Here is a 20,488-nt window from a genome sequence, read left to right as displayed (position 1 = left end):
TCATTTTAACCGGGTTGTTCTCCGACATTCTAACAACATGCCCGGCCCACCGTAACCGCCCGACCTTGGCCGTTTGGACGAGGGTTGGTCCTCCCAGCAACTGGTGCAGTTCATAGTTCATTCGCCTTCTCCACGTACCGTCTTCCATCCGCACTCCGCCGAAGATGGTTCGCAACACCTTCCGTTCAAAAACACCTAGTGCGCGTTGATCCTCCGCAAGCATTGTCCAGGACTCGTGCCCGTAGAGGATAACCGGTCTAATCATCGTTTTGTAGATAGTTAACTTCGTACGACGGCGAATTTTGCTCGATCGAAGCGTCCTGCGCAGTCCAAAGTAAGCACGATTTCCTGACAATATGCGTCTCTGAATTTCTCTGCTGGTGTCATTATCGGCAGTCACCAGTGAGCCCAAGTACACGAACTCGTCGACCATTTCGATTTCATCACCACCAATCAGAACTCGTAATGGGTGGCTGACGTTATCTTCTCTCGAGCCCTGCCTTTCATGTACTTTGTCTTTGACACATTGATGTCTAATCCGATCCGCTTGGCCTCAGCTTTTAGTCCGATGTACGTATCTTCCATCTTCTCAAAGTTGCGTGCTATAATATCAATATCATCAGCGAAACCAAGTAGCTGGACGGACTTTCTGAAAATCGTGCCACTCGTGTCTATCCTCGCTCTTCTTATCACACCCTCCAAAGCAATGTTGAATAGCAGACACGAAAGGCCATCACCTTGCCGTAGCCCTCTGCGAGTTTCGAAGGGACTCGAGTTTATCCCCGATACTCGAACAACGCACATCACTCGATCCATCGTAGCCTTGACCAATCGTATCAGTTTGTCCGGGAATCCGTAGTCGTGCATGATTTTCCATAGCTGTTCTCGATCGATTGTGTCGTAGGCTGATTTGAAATCGATGAATAAGTGATGTGTGGGCACATTGTATTCGCGGCACTTTTGCAACACCTGGCGGATGGCGAACACTTGGTCCGTGGTAGCGCGTTCGCCCATAAATCCTGCCTGATATTGCCCCACGAATTCGTTTGCAATCGGTGAAAGTCGACGGCATAAGATTTGGGAGAGTACCTTGTAGGCGGCGTTCAGCACAGTTATCGCGCGGTAATTGCAGCAATCCAGCTTATCGCCCTTTTTGTAGATGGGACACACGATTCCTTCCATCCATTCCTCCGGTAGAATCTCGTCCTCCCAGATCTTGGCAACGACCCAGCGCAGTGCTTTCACTAGTGCATTACCACCGTGTTTTATTAGCTCGCTTGGTAGTTGGTCAACGCCAGCGGCCTTATTATTTTTCAACCGGCTTACCACTTCCTCCACTTCTTGGAGGTCTGGGACCGGCAGTCTATCGTCCTCCGCACGCGTTCCCAAGTTCGTTACTGCGCCGCTACTTTCGTATTCCGCCACATCGCCATTGAGGTGCTCGTCGAAATACTGCCGCCACCTCTCGATCACCTCACAGTCGTTCGTGAGAAGATCCCCGTTGGTGTCCTTGCACATATCGGCCTGTGGCACATGGCCTCTGCGCGAACGGTTCACCTTCTCGTAGAACTTCCTTGTGTCATTAGCACGGAACAGCTGTTACATCACTTCGCGATCTCGGTCTTCCTGTTGGTGCTTTTTTCTACGGGATACCGAGTTTAGTCTGTTCCGCGCCTGTCTGTATCGCTCCTCGTTTGCTCTCGTCCGGTGTTGCAGCTTGCTCGCCCAAGCTGCATTCTTCTCGGCCACTAACTGTTCACATTCGTCGTCGAACCAGTCGTTCCTCACGTTCGGAGCCGCCGTACCTAGCATTGCTGATGCAGTGCTACATATGGCAGAACGGATGTCTCTCCAGCCATCTTCAAGAGTAGCTGCACCAAGCTGCTCTTCCGTTGGTAGTGCCACTGCCAACTGCTGCGCGTAATCTTGGGCTACTCCAGTATCCCGGAGCCGCGCGATGTTAAACCGCGACGTTCGGTTTCGACGTTGGGTAGCCACCGTCGAAAGTTTTGAGCGCATGCATACAGCAACCAAGTAGTGGTCCGAATCTATATTCGCACTGCGGTAGGTGCGAACATTGTTGATGTCCGAGAAAAATTTTCCGTCGATCAAAACGTGGTCGATTTGGTTTTCGGTCTGTTGGTCAGGTGATCTCCAGGTGGCTTTGTGGATATCCTTGCGGGGAAAGAAGGTGCTTCTGACTACCATTCCTCGGGAGGCCGCAAAGTTGACACACCGTTGGCCGTTGTTATTCGATGCGGCATGCAGGCTGTTCGGCCCGATTACCGGTCGGTACATTGCCTCCCTTCCTACCTGGGCATTCATGTCCCCGATGACAATTTTTACGTCTCTGCGTGGGCAGCCGTCATAGGCTTGTTCCAGCTGCACGTAGAACGCTTCTTTCTCGTCCTCGGGTCTCCCTTCATGAGGGCAGTGCACGTTGATGATGCTGTAATTGAAAAAACGGCCTTTAATTCTCAACTTACACATCCTAGCGTTGATCGGCTGCCACCCAATCACTCGCTGACGCATCTTGCCCAGCACTATAAAGCCAGTTCCCAGCTCGTTCGTTGTGCCACAGCTTTGGTAGAAGGTAGCCGCTCGATGCCCGCTTTTCCACACCTTCTGTCCCATCCAACAAAGCTCCTGCAGCGCTACGACGTCGAAGCTGCGAGGATTTAGTTCGTCGTATATTATCCTGTCGCAGCCTGCGAAACCTAGCGACTTGCAGTTCCATGTTCCAAGTTTCCAATCGTAGTCCTTTTTTCGTTGCGTGGGTCTATGCCGATTGTTCCGGGTCGTATTCTCTCCTGTATCATTCGTAATAGGTGTTTTACGGGCGGCTTATTAGGCCTGCGCCAACCCCCTGTCTCGCCGGAGGATCATCGTGCTTGCTCTGTTTAACGTCCCAACTAGCACTAGGACGATCCCGTTGGTGGGGTTGCCACCTTGGATTTAGCTGGACGGGATACAGCATTTCATACTCAGCCGCTGGATACCAGAACAGACGCTGTTTGAAGCCGCTCCTAACATGGAGTACAGACGCTCCCACATCCTCTAAAGAGGACCCCCTTCCCTGTCAGCATACGACCAAGGTCCCACCGGGGTTGGTTACCCGATCTTTCCTATGGTTGCTCGTACCCCAGCCGGCACCGCGGGGAGGTAGGGATAGGAGTTACTGGACAAGAGGCTAAGAACCACATTGGGGCCTGAATTGTGCATTGTCCAGTCGTTTACCAACCAACACAAGGGGTGTACCGATAGTAAATAGTTCGCACAGTACAATATAGGTGGAATTAGTGCATCACAAAAAATTAATTTTATAAGAATTTACTCATACTGTCATGTCTGTTAGTCTGTGATCATAAGGCATATCTTACGATGCATAAAAAAACATTGAAAGTACTATTTCAGAAGTTCAATTATAAAAATCTATCTTCATTGTAATGTGTATGACTGTAATTTCTCATCTATCACTATTATAATTTACATAAGAAGATCTTACTAAATCGACAATACATGAGAGATGCAATGTTTGCCAAAGAAATTTTGCACAATCTTTCTAAAAAGTTTGTATGAATTTCATAAGCTTTTTTATTGAAATTCCAATTTCAAACATCATAATTCGGCCTTATAATTCGCATGCGATTTTTTTATGGCTATGAACCATACGACGTCATTATGAAATTCCATATATTTTTTGCTTGAGTGTATACAAGGAGTTGTTCTTGAATTATTTATTTTTCGCTTTCAGCTCATCAATGCATTAGCAGATTATGTTGATCTATTAATGCCACCTCACGAATCAAAAAATGAGTTTCTCTTTCCTACGAATGAATGCCGCAATTTTGCTTAGGGATTCTGCAAAAATCTCAATCTTAATAATACAAAGAACTATAAAGAGTGACACAGTCATTCCATTTGTTTTTGAATGTTTCGCCGACGACACGACCAGGCACTCCGAAGAAAAATCTGAACAAAAAGTGTTCGTGAGTGGTTTACCGCCAGTTACCATAAATATAGCGACCCCTCGATAATCATCAAAATAATCTTCTTGAGCAACACTGTTTATGTTGCTATGAACTAGTTACCAAGGAGCGCTATTATAAATAAAAAAATCATTTGAGAAAGTTGTGAAACTTTTATATAAATTTAAATTTTGTTCCAACGTTCTTTTTAGATTTGCGCCGAAAACAATAGTACAATAATCAAATCTGGTACTAGAAGTAGTGTGGAAAGGCGCCATCCTATATCATCCACAGCCACCCATTAGCTCTATCTGCAGTGTTGTCATCTAACTCATCCATGATGATGGTCTTTCTTTTTAGAAATATCCAATCAAGTTTCCGAAACACATCACTTTTGCTTAACATACTGTCAACCAACCCGAAAGTTAGTACCAGTCTTTACGAAATGAAAATGAGACTTCATTGTTAAATTGTATCAGACACTCTTTAATTTCGACTATTTCAACAAGTTCCAGCAGCTTTACGGTAGACCGTAGTTACAGTCTGTTTTCTATTTGAGACACAAATAATCAAATTATTTGAAGGAGAACTGTTTGGCTTTCGATGTGCACTTCAAAATCTGTAATTTCGATCAGATCTAATATACTGAGAAATTTGATTCCCGTGCTGTTCAAGTGCCTTCACTGAGAGTAGAAATAGAGGAGTTTCCAAAATATGACAGCGCATTGTTTCACATGTATGCTGATTAGCAACGAGGATTGAACCGACGACACGACCAGGCACTCCGAAGAAAAATCAGCATTAAAACTGTTCGCTAACGATTCACCGCCAGTTACCACAAATCTAGCGACCCCTTGTAAATGATAAAAATAATCTTCTCGAGCAACACTGTTTAAGTTGCTATGGACTAGTTACCAAGGAACCCCAAAACAAATAAACACGTTTTGAAAGCGGTGGAATAGTTCTATTAGTGTTCAACTTTGTCCAAATTAAGCAGAAATGCATTTAAATGAACTCGATTTTCGGAATTTAATCGAAACTATGGATGAAACCAACGAACGAGGGCAATGATCTGCTACCAGCGATTCATCCGTACACTTCAACTGCTAGCTTTTCTGGGCAGTAGGATTCGGTGTAATATGCCGGTGTCAAAATTATTTTGTGTCGGTTGAATGCGCAGCAGTAGAAACAGTATTTCACCTTGTTGGCCACTATTCGAGGATTACTAGTGAAATTCCACAATGAAATCATTTTACCGTACGTTATGCCGGTACCGCAGAGCACTAGCTCGTTGTCGGTCATTTCCATGTCTTCCTTCTCACACAACGGTTTCATGTCAAGACCTGAATTTTGAACTTGGTTTTATAAAAGACATAACTCATACATTCCGGTCGAGTCAGGTAAATCCATTAAAATGTTCCGTAATATGATAACCGATCTGAAATTTATTTTGTTTACATTCATCTTGCCTTCGGTATGCAGTAACCAAGGATATGGTGACTGTTATTCAAAATCAATAAATATATCAACTTGTGCTGCCAGTTTAAAAAAATTCACTAGCGTTTCCGATTTAACATTTCCAGTTACTGAGGGGTAGTTAAATTTACGATACAGTTTTGATAGACGAGTGGCAGGTCGTGTCGTCGGTTGAACGATTTGGAACAAGGGTCGAATTGAAATGGTTTTACTTTAGAAAGTCGTTAGAAAATAACAAATATGCTTTCAATACTAAATTCTGATGATCGGATTGATAAAAAGTTTCGCAATGACGAATTGAATGACTGCAAAACTTAGCACCATTTAAAAACTCATTTACATAGCAGATAGTAATAATTGATCTAAGTATGGTTACGTTGAACTATTTAACAAACATCCATGAATATTGAATTGTCTGGAAGTCATTTTTAATATGTTCGAGCACCAGCAAGCCTTAACGAAGACGTCTATCCGATTAAACTGAATGATAGTTTCCCGAGTGAATGATAGTTTCCCGAGTGAAAACAAAGCAGTTTGTTTTGTTTACATTTCCCAAGTCTCCAATATGTAGTAACTATGGTTATGGAAACTGTTATTTAAAATCAATAATCTCTCAACTTGTGTTGCCAGTTTCAATAGTTTTTCAGGCGATTTCGTTTTGACATTACCAGTTACTGAGGGGTAGTTAAATTTGCGATACAGTTTGGATAGACGAGTGGCAGGTCGTGTCGTCGGTTTCGCCCTCCGTGTTCCACACCCAGAGATGCCATTGATACAGATTTATCTGTATTATACAGATTTTTACATACGCATACAAAATGCAGATTTCTTAAATTTAATACGAATCTCCCAAGAAGCAAAATAAAAACTTTTTCGTATGAGCAATCTATTAGTATTTGATTGCAGTGACGAGAAGCAATGTCTTGGTCTCATTGAATCTACCATTCTACAGCAATAATGTGTTGGAATAACATCTTTTAACATCATTTTATTGTTGAAATTTAATTTTGTTGGTGAATACAGATAAATACAGATTTTTTATAGAGAGTAATACAGATTTCCTATGAAAATATCTTGCATCTCTGTCCACACCAACAAACAGGGCGATACTTCAATTACTAGAAAAAAGGGAGAAACTAGTTCCTTTTCGTTATTTGAAATGGTTTCCGAACTTGTTTGTCTTAATTGCAAAACCCTGCCAAGAAACAGATTACAGAGCCATTACTGAAAATTCTTGGAAATTTTCAATATAAATAAAAAGCTTATTGTTTTAACTTGAAAGTTTTGCATAGAGTAAGACGTCAAATATAAAATCAGTCCAGTGAATCGTGAAAAAAAAAGTAAACACAGAGAAATTTTCATTTGCATTTAGGGCCTTTCGTCGAGGGACTATCGAATTCATTGATTTATCAAAAATTGATTTAAGAATATACGATAATTTCAAAATTTGAGTGAAATTTTATTTCACTCATACCAAAATTGCAAAAAAATTGCTCCTTTTCTGAGTGTATTATATTAAAATATTAAGTAATTGAACTCAATACTATATCCAGTGGTGGTCGCTTGGAGTAGGGTAACAGAGGTATTTTGGCCACTTCATATATTTTGGCCCACCTAACAAACTTTATCAATTTCATCGGATTTTATCGATGTTAAGTAACCCATGTTGCATCAATTTGAAGCTAATCACATTAAATTACCTATTGCCGAAGGGGTTTTCAAAGATACTATAACATTTGGGGGATATTTCTACAAAGTGGGCCAAAATACTTCTGTTACCCTAGTGTGTCAATCGCAAATTAACATACATGTCAGTTATGTTCAGGCACCAATCATACACTTATTCCTCATAAATGACATTTGAGCATATTAGTTTCCATTCTAAAGCACAACACGGAGTTTATCATTCCGGTTTTTGCAGACACAACACCGTTTGTGTTGAGCGACTCGCCCTCGAAATACGCGATCTCACTAACAAAAAATACAACCTGTTGCTACAAATGGTTATTACAACTTTTAGACTGATTTTGCGAATAGTAACAAAAAAACGAGTTTTTGCGTTAAACTCAAATTTAGAGTAGGAGTTACTCAATATCATTGATGATGTAGGGCGTATAAGCAAGTGACAGTTTCTCTTTAATCACTCTCTCTTTCGATTATTGTGTTGTGATTAAAAAGATTTTCTTTGATATCACTCTTGTGTTTAAAAGTCGAAAGTTTCGGCTATCATTTCATGCAAAGAGTTGAGTGATAAACGTGGCAACCGCTTGGTAATTAATAGAAGAGATAGTAAGCAAAGAGAAATTGTCACTTGCTTATACACCCTTTTGAAAAATTAACCGAGAATTCTCGGTTGATTTTTAAGAAGGCCGTAAGAGCAAGTGACAGTTTCTCTTTGTCTACTTTCTCTTTCGATTATTATGATGTGATTATAGATTTTCTTGGATTTAACAGTTCTGTTTGAAAGTCGAAAGCTTCGGGTATCATTTTATGCGAACATTTGTGTGATAAACGCAAACAGTTGTGTGATAAACGTGAAAACCTCTTGGTAATTGTTAGAAGAGAAAGTAAACAAAGATAAACTGTCATTTGCTCTTACGGCCTTCTGAAAAATTAACCGAGAATTGGGGTTGGATTGGAATGTTTTGAAATCTCGGTTAATTTTTCAAAAGGGCGTATAAGCAAGTGACAGTTTCTCTTTGTTAACTTTCTATTCTATTAATTTCGAAGCGGATGTTTTCCTCTGTATTAGTACCAAAGTCTTATGTGTATGTGTGATGAACCATATCCCAGCACTCCCCCATTGCTGCTACCTCACGAGATATGACGAATTTATTAGATAAAGAATGCTTCGCGAAAAATGGAATCCAACTATTCGAACCAATTCGAAAAGTAAATTAAATGAACGAATGACAAACGAATGTATAAAAGGAACATGCATGATGTAAACCAGCAGCGAAGAGTCTATTAGTATATTCGGGTTTCCTTACGATTATTGCTTATTCATTTTCGCCCTTCTCTCTTTCGTGCAGTACATAGTCCATGAATGAATTAGTTACACGAAGAATATGTGCTTTTATTTTCTAAAAAGTAATTGAATTTCATTCAACAGACGAACCATTTCAAAATTCGACAAATAGAAAGTTTATTTAACACAGAAAAAATGTTAATAAATAGTACGATACGTGCAATACAGTAAGCGAAAGAACAAGTTATACTTATTACTTTTACTCCAATTGATAGCTCTCGTTGAGGCGAATTACAGTTTATTCATATACTAAATTGTTTTGTTTTGAAACATTCATTTATTTATTGAACAACCTGATATTGTATATTTATATCACTTAACCGTAATTTTTCAAATCAAGAAAGTGTAGTATATAATACAGAAACGTTTGTAAAATTCTGGAACTAACATTAAGATTAATTTGTTTAGTTCTGTGTGCATATTTCACACACATTTATATAAGAAAAAAAAATGTGCTGCTAATTTAAATTCAATGCCATGAAGACAATGAAAAAAAACGTCTCTATCAAAGTAACTTGTAATACACCGTTCATTTCATTTTAATTTTGTTCTATATATCAGAAGTGGTCTGCCAAACATTGTCTTCACTATAGACTGTGGTTTCGTCTTTTCAGCACTATTCATAACATTCATGAGCAAAGTTAAATACTACTTCATCAATTTTGAAAGTGAAGACGATAGGTCTAAAAGAGTGTAATTCTACATTATTTATAGGCGATATTTACTTTCGTCAGAAAAAACGCATTCAAATATGAAAATGTTCATACCTCTATGTGGGCGTCATACTCAATTATTTTTGACCAGCCCCCTGCTATGACGTCATGAAACTGTGGCCAGCATCATTCTGCAAAAACCAAAACAATGAAGAAGAATGGCTAACAAAAATCTGGATATTACAAACTACTTGTTTATTCAGTACCCTTTAAAGCACTTCCCCGCAAATTATCGATCAGAATATCATCACTACGATAAGGAAATTAAGATTTTACTCGAATTGAAATGCTCGAATGTTTGTTTACCGTACTTTGAGCGCTCTGATTGCCCACCAAATGCCCCAGATGTTGGCCACGCTAGCACTTGCTGGAGCGCCCTATCCTTGCCACCGGGCTGTTTTTGACATTTCACTTCTGGGTGCACTCTAAACGCAAACTATTAAATATGACTGAACTAATAGCCTTTTCCGTCACGAGATGATGTTACTGTGATGTCTTTTTCGATTTGTATTGAATTCGTTAAAGTGAAATTTGTATTGAATTCGTTAAAGAAAATTAACTGCAAGCGGGCCATTACAAATAGAGTTATCAATTTTGAATCAGAACATTTTTCTTTTTCGTTTACTGTTATGACTCACTCTCAGCGAAAACCTAGTTCTTCGGAATTTACGCATTTTCTGTGATAACGGCCAATAAGCAACACATTAACATTCACTTTGCAGAGCAATTCCAATGAATTCGGTACTCACTGAGAGTTAGTCATAACAATAAGCAAAACAAAATGTTTTCTCTTTTATCTGGTGTTGAAATTTAAACTTTATTTTTCATAGTTCGTCTGCAATTTTTTTTAGAACTGGATGTTGACAGATGGCTTATTGCCGGACCTTACACGATCATTAAAAGTGTCATTACTAAAAAACAATATCATTTTAATGAACGTGTATGGTGCAGTAATGACGAGTTCTTCATGCAAATTCGGAATATCATTACCTAGTAATCATTAAAAATGACAAAAATAATTCTCGTGTAAGGGCGGCTATTGGCTGTTATCCTTAAAAGGAAATATGAGGGAAATTATTTTAATTTTTCCAGTGTATAATTGATGAGTGGTTTGAAAAAAATCGCTTATAATTACATTTCTTGATTTCGCCCATGAGCCGGAAGTAAATTTTTTATTGTTTTGATATGGCTCACTCTCTGGTAATTTTAGAATCGTCGAAGCGAAATTTTCTGTATGTGTTCGTGTGTTTTACTACGTCTGGCTAACCTCTACTTTAGCGATTATGCTTTCGGAACAAATTGTACCGACCCCGACTGTCCCGTTCAGTATTGAGTGCTTGGTTTGTCGCGGTTTTCGAAGCCGATTTGTTTGCGGGTGGAAAATTCGCGTACGTGTGTGCAGTAATCATTAAATTTTCGTCACATTAAAAAAATCGTTTTGGAGATCTCAATTTCTGGGGAAACGTGAATCATGCAATTATTCACACGAGTTGATGGAGCCGATTATTGTGATATCCATTATGAATAAGTTACATGAAAATTGATGGTTGTAATTGAAAAAAATGTTAGGTATAACGAAGAAAAAATGAAATAAAATACAAAGTGCGTTGAAATGAAAAGCAAGAGAATTGTTTTGTTTTCTATGCATTTTTCAGTAGAGTGATTTACTAGAAAATTAATAGTTTTCCTCTGATTTGGTGCAAAAGTATTTTGCGAAAGTTAATGGGCCTCCAGAAAAAAAAGTGTGGCACCAAAATCGTGACGCGTTCGGCGGAAGGAAATGATCTAAAAACCGTCCGCCGCCATTTTATTTCATTCAACATCGTCGGATTCGCTCATCGTTGTCACAGATCTTGATACGATTACTAGTACACAACCACCACTAGAGTTTCTGCCAAGAAGGAAGAAATTTTCGGTCCGAAGGTTTTGCACAATTTGTGGAAATTTCGTGCTGTAAAAGGTGATATTTTCTAATAAAAACTATATGCGGTACTAGTTTACTATGTGAAGTATGCGAGCAGCATAAGGTTTACAGTGAAATGCTGGGATATTATGTGGAAAAATTGAAAATTATCCGCTAAATTTTCTTTGAGCTCGAGGGCTGACTTGCACAAACCACGCACACATTCAGGCGAAAATCAAAAGCAGCGAAAGTGTACATATACTACTGAAAAACGTCCAACAGTGGTACTGTGTCGAGACGAATGTGACTTGCTGCTGCTTGGAGTACGTGTTCAAGGCTCGTTGTGTGCGTGGATGTGTATGAGTGTCGCGCAAGGGTCAAGTGAAGCGACTGTTCTTCACTAGTGGCTTGTGTTGTGCTGAGGCCGTATTTTTCTAAGCGATATTAATGCGGATTAACTCATTAAAAACACAGGTAATTAGCAATAATTACGTTTTCAACCGTCCAAAATTACTTATAAAATGGAGTTTATGTATATGTTGGCCCAAGAAGAACGAAAAATCATTCGCAAAATTCTACCGTCAGATTACAGGCTTGGCAAAAGCCGCCCGCCATGTTTAGGTCGGTGAAAAAAGGAAAAATTGATTTTTTGACATTTCAACAATGCTTAACTATTTCAAAGCGAACGTATTTTGGAACAATGCCCTCAAGATAAATATTTCCGTATTATTAACGCTCATTCAACGATATTCAGGGCCAGAAACTCGAAAGGCTTGTTCTGTTAGGCTAGACAGCAACCGCAAAAAGCAAATTTTCTTTCTGCTTGTTCTCTACACCTAGTGTTGCTGCTACTACTTCATAGTCGGTCGTTTATTTCGTGCGGTGTTTTTCATGTGATTGCATGTGTGTGCGTACTTTGATACTTTCGGTTTCGGCGTACGAAGAAGGCAGTGCAGCCAACTTGTTTCGTTCCTGTACAAAGCAAATTCGATACATTAATGTATTTTCTGTTAACGGTAAATAAATAATCTGTCAAATTTTACTTCCAAGAAGAATTGCTGGCAAAGTTTGTCCAAATGAGAATCAGTTTTAATTAGGTTTTTTATCGTGACGACACAAATGAACAAGTATTCATCCTTGACAGTTTAGCGGTACTGTTTACAAACAAGCTTAAACAAAAATCGAAGAGCACATCTTTACACTTTGCAACTAATCACTTTTATTAAATAAATATCAAAAACGAACCGTATTCAATCGTGAACAAATGTTTTAAAACTTTATTTAGGCGATACGGATCGTAAATGGTCTGATCCAATTTGTCAATAAACAAACAAAAGAAATTTTGTTTACAAACAGTACTGCTGGACTGTCAAAAACTGTTCATCCGATTGAGGTCAGCAATGACGGTAAAAAATCTAATACTCAACAAGCATAACACTGTTTGTTTTTGTTGAGTGTTATTAATAACAGCGTGCACGAAAGCATCTAGAATTCTACTTCAAAGTGCATGTTGATTGTTGATCGTTAAAAAGAGTACTTCATACAAAAAATTGAAAGTATTAAAAATTCTAAACATAAAAAATTAGGAAACGCTAAAATGATTCTATTTTTATTTTTAGCTGAACACAAATGTTTTAAACGACCAATGAATCATGTAGTCATAAGGCAATCAGGGTTTTTTTCTATTGTCTGTGTTAAATTAGTATTTGACTAGTTTAAAATTCCTTAATATGGAAGTTGCTTTCTTTTTGCGACTAGAATGGTTGGAATAGCAAGGTATTAAAAATATTAAGTGAACAATTTCTTGTCATGACAGTTATAAACTTGAAGCCGGCTTGCTGCTGGTTTATTATTAGATTCTATTACCTAATGATTTCGTTTGCACTTAGATCACAAAGGTGAGGCCCGTTATTAGGGAACAGCTTTCGGAACAAATTGACTTAAGTGGCACCTTCCCCTGACCATTGGTTGGTTAGTTTTCTGATACAAGTGTAGTTTGACAACGTTTTTCTGCACAGTGACTTAACTCTTGGTTTGCTGTTAGATATTCTTTAATTAATTACTCAAAAAATTAAAGGGTTGTGCAGTATAAATTGACCTGTCGAATTTTTTACCTTTTAAAAATTTACACCAGTAAAGATTCTTAATTTCAATAGCATCGTTACAGTAGTGATGCAATTGTTCTGTATGCTTTTCCCTATTACCAGTATCACGCATAGTGAAGTGATCAGTGTAGTGGAAAAAAAACTATTTTTTTTCGACAGAATGTTGGTGGCGTGATGTTCATAATGACATCAAGTTCATCCAAGTAATTACGTTTGTCTCTGAAGCGACTTCTTTAGTAAGGACCTAAATTCACTTCAATCGATTTTCACCGTGGAGTGATACCGATAATAAGGGCCGCTGTGAAATTTTTAAGTGTAGAAATATTTGGTTGTTCATAACAGCACATATCCTGTAGTATTCTCAAAAAAGAATTTTATTCCGATGACTACACTCAATGAAAATAATTTCCCACTTATTTTGATTTAAATCTAAGTTTACTTTTCCGTCAAATGAAGACAAGTAGAGGATAACCTAATAAAATAAACTAGTTTATTTAAGCAGTTCCTAAATAGCTCTTGAAATAATTTAGAATTCTTGTCAATCATATCGTTCAAAACATCATTAGAGCACGCGACATCTTCCGTATTACTGGCAGCTTGTCTAGACCAATTAGTAATCCGTGACTTTCATTGCTCGGTAATTTGTGAGGATTAGTCCAAGGTGAACGGCGAAGAACGAATCTACGTTGAATCAGCTCAATTCTTAAAAATAATTTTCGGGTTCGTAATTGACGGCCAGGTACATAAACATAAAAAAGCGATAGTAGTGAAGATGATTGAATGCGTTGAGAAATAATGTCGTTGGTAAAATAAAGCATTGCTACTTCGTACCGTTCTTTAAGTGTTTGTATACTGATGAGCATACAGCGTGCTTTATATGATGCAAGAGGAAATGCTGTCCAGTTTAATTTACGATGTGCACTTAGAAAAAAATGCCCGGGTTGGTGGTTCAATGCATAGGGCGCTGGTCTTACAAGCCAGTTGTCGTATGTTCGAGCCCCGACCTGGAAGGATTCTTAGTGTCAGTAGGATCCATAGTACTAGCCATGCAATGATTCTGTACACTAAGAATCGGCTGCGAAGTCTGTTGAAACAGAAAGGCCAAATTCCACAAAAGGAATGTAATGCCAGGACTTTGCTTTACATAGAAGAAATGGTTTCTGGATTGATTCAATGCGTTCGCCGTGAATAATATATGGATTCCATACTAGACTGCAAAAATAGGGCAGAACTAACATTAACAGCAAATGGTGAAAAACATCGATAAATGTTTCGAATTCGGTTCCAATTCCTTTTTAGAAATTATGGTATATTCTCAGATCAATTTTTGATAAGTCGATGAATTCGATAGTCCCACGACAAAAGGGCCTAACTGCAAATGAGAGCCTCTCTTTCTTCGCTTTCTCTTTTGATTATTACGGTGCCATTATTGCAAAGTCTCTAAAGTTTCTAATATAAATCGAAAGATTGTAGTTTAACCATGAAAGTTTTGCGAAGAGTAAAGCGTCAAATATGAATTCAGTTCGGTGAATCCTGAAAGAAAAAGTAAGCAAAGAGAAACTGTCATTTCTGTATAAAATGTTCTAAACGACGTATGTAACAATGAGAGATTCTCTTTGTTTACTTTCTCTTTCGATTATTGCGAAATATTCCTGCTTTTTCCGGTAATTTCTCCAGAGCAGATTAAAAGATAATAGCTTTAGTTGTTATTATCGGTAAATGATTGGAGAGAAGGATTGCTAAGAGTGCCGCAATAATCAAAAGAGAAAGTAAACAAAGAGAATCTCTCATTGTTACATACGTCGTTTTGAACTTTTTATACAGATTTTCAGTTAGGCAGAATCGAAGGATCGCCCTGTTGTTGTATTACTATGATTGAGATTTGTGTGAAATCAAAATTTCTAAGCAAACTTGTCAAAATCCTGCATTTATTCGTAGGAAAAAATAGATTTGTTTATTTGTAACATATAATAGTTCAATTGTAGGTGGGTCCTGGAGTATTAGTAGGTTGTTAGCAATAGCCCTGCACTGGTTCTGTGCACTAAGAATCGGCTATGTTTAAAATTATTTTTCACTTTTTACGAGCTATCGATCATGTAACATATTCAAGTTTGTTGTTTAGCATGCAATTGAATCAAACTCTGATGAAGATACCAAGTAGCGATCGAGAATTGTTTTTATAATATTGAAGTGTGATGCATATTGGCACGCATAATGAAAATAAAAAGAATCATATACCATTCCAAATTTCAAAAAGCGAAAACTGAAGAAGTAAATATAGAACATAGAAAATTCAAACTGTTACAGTGTTAGTTACTGCTGGCGTAATACCTAAATTTGTTAACACGACAAATTTGCTCCTCTCGCAGATCAAGGTTTCAAGTTTCACCAAGGAATGTTTTTCCTCTGGGAAAATACATCGATCGTTGGCCCCGCGCCAAATAAAACGCAATACTCGTGAGTGCACACGAACCACAGAGATCGGCTCGGTACCAGGACCTGCTTCTCGACGTAGAGGAAAAGTAAACAAATAATCATATGACCACATGACTGTGGCACCATGCTCTCAACATGACTAATTCTTCCCCTTCAATGAATGAATTTGCCGGCAGCACTGACAGCTAGTGGCGTACTTGTCCGTACACATACACACACTCACCCATTCCGACTATCTGAAACGGCGAACACACGCAGGCCATGTCGATCTGTCGTCGGGGAATAACCAGTCGAATGTGAAGCTGCAGTAGCAGCCAGGCAGAAGAGCAATGTGAAAAGAGGCCATTCGAACATTCTGGATAGTCTATTGTACTGGCCTTTTTATTCCGTCTTCGGTTTGTCTCTCCGTTGTGCAAGACATTGAAGTGTTTGGAAATACGGCGAAATGTGCATCAAATTCTTTTTGAAAATTCTATTTCGATCAGTGTACTTGAACTGTAATCCATAAAATAAATTGCTTCTCGGCTACCAGATGATAATATTATTTTCACATGTTGCGAAGTTCCACTATTTAAAGGTGGAGAACGTGTCGTACAATGGCGAGATCAATTCGCGGCCGTGCACTTCCTGTCCTTCAGCAGGAGTTTTCATGAAACATGAAATATAATACGCCGATCACAGTGTGATAACCGTCTCGCTTCACAAAGCATCATTGCCATACGACGAAATGAGCTGCAGTGGTGGTGAATGACTCGGGAATGATCCTTAGTTTTAGTAGTACTCTACCGTGGCTCTGGTGGTTTTATGATGGGTATGTTATAAACTACATTCCGCCCAATACTCACTCTATGATATCCAATTCGTAGTAAGTGAACAACCACATACGTGTATATGATGACTGCCGCTTGTCAAAATCACATGAATCTACTGCGACGGATGTGTGTAAAGTGAGCCAACCAGACACAGCACACAGGTTGAATGTTTGACAGGGCGACGATCGAATAGCGGAAGATTTATTTTCAAGGAAACTTCTAGAGGAAAAGTAAAAATACTCTATCCATTCGTTCCAGTCTTCGCGATTTCCGGGTGTGTGAAGTAAACAGCTTAGTCGAATGGAGTACATTCATCGGTCTAGATAGCGTACAGCTGCTGCTAGTTTGCTTGCTCACACTTTTTCAGGTGAAAGTTTCAATGCAATAACCACCTGCGCTTACTTTCACTGAACACAATTGATGTGAGACTTTTGATTGTTTCGCAATTGTGGGTACAACGCATTGCTGTGTAGAATTCTCTTTTAACAATAGTACCATTCAAAATGCTGGAAACAATATTTTTAATTGAAGAAATCGACCGTCCCACGACAAAAGGGCCTAACTGCAAGTGACAGTTTCTCTTTGTTTACTTTTTCTTTTACGATTTACCGAACAGATTTTATATTTGACGCTTTACTTTTCGCAAAACTTTCAAGGTAAAACTACAAGCTTTCGATTTATATTGGAAACTTTAGAGAATTTGCAATAATGACTTCGTAATAATTAAAAGAGAAAGTAAACAAAGAGAGGCTCTCATTTGCAGTTAGGCCCTTTTGTCGTGGGCAGTGCTGGAAACGGTCCCTTCACGTGACAGTTTTAAGTGAAATTCCTATGTTGCTACCTAAAACTGTAGATGTTTACTTTGAATGTCGTGTGCTGGAAACTTTCATGTTGCCTACTATTCGGGCTGTCACACATGAATGTCGCACGAACCATACAGATGAAAGTCGCATGTGACAGTCATGAGCGAGCGCTTCATGAATGTAGTGGCGACAGTCTTACTCGTGTTGGACGATGAATGTAACGAAAGAATGATAGTCCTCAATAGAATCGGCTGCATTTTGTCTTCGGTGCGAATTTCATTTCTGGCAATAAACTTTCATGAAGAAATCCAAAACGCCGTCATTAGTGATAGTTTTCATCTCGATACTGTTCCATGAAATGGTCAAATTTCATACCATTATTGCAAAAGGAGAACGTCAATGTCAATGAAAAAGCGCGGGTTAGGTTTGTCAATCAACGAAAATTCTCATTTTTTTTTGAAAAAACATGAATTAAATGGAAAAAGAAGTGAATATTAATCGAAAATAACAACATTTAAACATTTACTAGATACATAGGGTTGTCAACTAGCGCAAATTTTTAAATTTTTGAAAAAAAATGTAAAATAGCAATAAATAAAAAGTAAGTCTTTAGAGTACAAAATTTACTATATTCATGTACTTTAAAAGGGCATAGAGTTGTCAACCAGCAAAAATTTACTACTTTAGAACAGTTTCTAGTTTTATTTCAATAAAAAGTAAAGTCAATAGTTAAAGAAATTTACCAAGAAAAAATTCAAATTTCTTTCGTAATAATCCTCGATTATAAACAACGTCAACAAAATCAAGAAACAAAAAAAGTTTATGTAATTTAAAATTCATTACGTAGAATAAGTTCAGATATTTCAGATTTTCTACATAATTTTTATCTTATGTACATTATTCGACATAATATAATGGATATTCATATCGACATTTGTAACAAACCATAGCAATATGAGTATTTTTCGAAAGGATTTGATAAGTGGATGTAAGAAAACGACGTTAGAAACCGTTTCAAATTCCAAGATGGCGGCTTCCGGCATACCGATGTTCGTTATAAACCATCATAATATGAGTATTTTTCGAATGGATTTGATGAATGGATGTTAGAAGACGACGTTAGAAACCGTTTCTAAATACAAGATGGCAACTTCCAGCGTATTGATATTCGTTACAAACCATCACAATATGAATATTTTTCGAACGGATTTGATGAATGGATGTTAGAAAACGACGTTAGAAGCCGTTTCAAATTCCAAGATGGCGGCTTCCGGCATATCGATGTTCGTTACAAACGATCACAATATGAGTATTTTCCGAATGGATTTGATGAATGGATGTTAGAAAACGACGTTAGAAGCCGTTTCAAATTCCAAGATGGCGGCTTCCGGCATATCGATGTTCGTTACAAACGATCACAATATGAGTATTTTCCGAATGGATTTGATGAATGGATGTAAGAAAACGACGTTAGAAGCCGTTTCAAATTCCAAGATGGCGGCTTCCGGCATATCGATGTTCGTTACAAACGATTACAATATGAGTATTTTTCGAACGGATTTAATGAGTGGAAGTTAGAAAACGACGTTAGATGCCGTTTCTAAATCCAAGATGGCGATTTCCGGCATATTGATATTCGTTACAAACCATCACAACATCCAAGATAGCGGGAATGAGAATAAGTTGCATTATATTTTTGGTGCAAATTTCATTTTCGTTATAAACTGTCATAAAGAAATTAATAACGACGTATTCGTGATTGTTTTCATTTCGATACTCTTATAAATCTTATATTCCTGCTGTGGAGGCGATCAAAAACCGCAGTTTTGTGGTTTTTCAAAAAGATGTTTTTTGGCACAAGCACACCAGCATGATGTAATCGCTTGCCTACTGCTGGTTGTCACTAGTATCAAAATTTTCGATCGTTCTGAATTAAATGCTAGCGAGTGATGCTGGTGAAGAAATTCAAGATATCGACAGAATGAAAATCTTGCACTTTTTAACGGAATTCATGATTTGTTCCGATAAATGGAGACAATATAAAAAATTAGGAATACAGATAGTAGTATTATACAGCAATATTAGTATATATTAATACAACAATAAATTTCACAACAAATGCACATCCTGTTTAGAACGATTCAAGTAGGATTTCTTATTGTTTGTAATATGACAAATGCTGATTCAAAAATATTTTTAAGAAGTAATAAGTTTGGAATGATATGTTATTGCGTGCAACGACTCTGTTTTTGAAATCCAAAGATAAATTTTAAGCTAAGTCGAAGTTTGCTGGGACAGATAGAAGATTATACATTTAAAAACCCGAAAAAAAGAAATTTTTTTTATTGGTATGACTGTTGACAAGTGTCTTCTTATTAGACTTTATCAAAATATGCGACAATTTTCTTATTTCGTTCTTAAATCGAAATTAGATTATAGCAATAAAAAGTCCATTTGAAAAAGTATGATGTTTTTCTACTACAAATCAAATCAAAAATTAATTCAATCGTATCGTGCAACATTACCTGGAGCGTTGCGATGTATTCTTAATATTACCAATTGAAATCGATTTACTTTCCGATTAGCGTGTACGTGTTTTATAACAGCAATAGAAGACATCATATAATCAAGATATTCAGCTCTCATATTTTCCGAACAAATCATTAGCGACATACTTTTTTGATAGCATGGTGCTGCCAGTCGTGTCCGCATCGTAACTCGTACATACAAGTAGATGAGAAAATGTAAAATTCGGCACTGCATACAGGGCTTGTATTGTGAATCCTCAAACAAACGAAGCAACAAAAAACACCCGCTAAGAATACTTTGCTTGACATAACTGAATGAGAGTCCTATATTAAAGAGAAACTGGATGCGTGAGAGCAGACTGAGCAGACCAGTTCCCTTGTTTGGTAAATTGCCTGTGCTCTCAGTCTCAATTAACACATGAACTAAGCAATCCATGGCAATGCAATGAAATGAAGGGTTCGCTCTCGTTAGTACTGTACGAGAATGAAGAACTTCGCTTCACGGCGTGCTACAAGATGCGAAGCAAGGTCATACAGGCAATATTTACGGTGTCTTTTTAGTGTAGGTTTGCAGAAATCATTTTTGAACATAACGTTTGTATTCCAAGACCAAATTTGATCACATTTCAAAAATATTTCAGACATTTTATAGCATAAATTTTGCATTTGAGTCCGTTTTCAAACGATCCATTTTTTTCTTGGAAGATTATACTGTG

The 20,488-nt window shown here is 37.9% G+C and overlaps 1 protein-coding gene across 7 annotated transcripts in view; it reads left to right on the top strand.

The window, feature by feature from the left end:
• The first annotated feature begins 10,440 nt into the window (after positions 1-10,440).
• The window catches only part of LOC131432631 (homeotic protein female sterile-like), a 53,450-nt gene continuing 43,402 nt past the window's right edge, over positions 10,441-20,488 (top strand). For 2 of the 7 annotated variants that reach the window (XM_058599030.1, XM_058599026.1), the window contains exon 1: positions 10,441-11,145. The gene's annotated coding sequence lies outside the window, so the exon portion shown is untranslated. Of the gene's footprint in view, positions 11,563-16,161; positions 16,441-20,488 lie in introns of those variants that run through there. The other 5 variants (XM_058599029.1, XM_058599025.1, XM_058599031.1 and 2 more) reach the window with 3 other exon arrangements.

Source organism: Malaya genurostris, chromosome 2 (assembly GCF_030247185.1).
Source record: "Malaya genurostris strain Urasoe2022 chromosome 2, Malgen_1.1, whole genome shotgun sequence".
Classification (NCBI taxonomy): Eukaryota; Metazoa; Arthropoda; class Insecta; order Diptera; family Culicidae; genus Malaya; species Malaya genurostris.
Note: the sequence above shows the minus strand (reverse complement) of the source record. Positions and strands in the feature narration are given on the sequence as shown.